Genomic DNA, 1,045 nt, shown 5'->3' on the forward strand with positions numbered 1-1,045 from the left:
AAATGTGAACACCATAAATGCAAACTTTTTCTTACTCCCTGCAAGGAGTTCATTAGCACTAATAAGGTCTAAAGCATCAAATGATTTCTTTGGTCTTAGAAGCTTTCAGTTCTTGTGACTTCATGGGTTAGTTCAAATACTTACAGACAAATTAGAGAAAACTTTCAATGTTGAGAGTTTCTCTTAAGGTACTCTGTGCAATTCTTGGAAAAATAATTGCTAATAATAATAACAATAATAACCTATTAATTAAAATAAGATTTTGAAAAAACAAAACTTTTAATAAAAGTTTCAACAACTCAAGTAGACCTCTCACTAATGAGACTCTCTCTACTCCTGCTTCTTTGCCATGGAAGTCTTCATCTGTCAGGAAACCAGAAAATATTACCAGAACATTGCAAACCTGAGAGGAACCATATTCTAATTCTGGAAGCTTTCGTGTCAGGATGGGTGTTAGCTGAGAAGTAGTTCTGCTTAAAGTGTTTAAGGAGCATATTTCAGTATTTCACATGTTTATTCTGCCCTGATATGCTTTTCTTCCAAATTACTCATGATTCTGTACCTTCCTAGGACTCTTTACTTTCCAATCATCATCCACACTGTCCCCATAGTCAGTTCTTTAGTAAAAGCTGGCACTTAGTAATGGCACTCCGTGTGTGTGTGTGTGTGTGTGTGTGTGCGTGCGCGCGCGTGCGTGTGTGTACCTGCCACATAGCCTGTTCCCTGTGGTATGCTCTACTTTAAGAAATCAGTCTGTGGTGCTTCTGTGGTAGAACTGTCACCTTCCATCAAGGATACCCAGGTATTCCCAGGTATTCCCAAGGATAACCCAAGGATTCCTGACCAATGCACCTTGTATACAGCCATCAACTGTTTGTCAGTGAAGGTTTGTGTGTTGTTATAATGCTGAGCAATTCTAAGAAGAGCTTCTAGACTAAGACTAGGAATAAAGTCCTGGAAATACACTTCCAGAAACTAGCAAGTGAAAACTCTTTGTATCACAATGATCTCCTAGTAGCAGGAGAAAGATGAGGCTTCCTACTCC

Source organism: Chrysochloris asiatica, unplaced genomic scaffold (assembly GCF_000296735.1).
Source record: "Chrysochloris asiatica unplaced genomic scaffold, ChrAsi1.0 scaffold00044, whole genome shotgun sequence".
In the NCBI taxonomy this organism is placed as follows: domain Eukaryota; kingdom Metazoa; phylum Chordata; class Mammalia; order Afrosoricida; family Chrysochloridae; genus Chrysochloris; species Chrysochloris asiatica.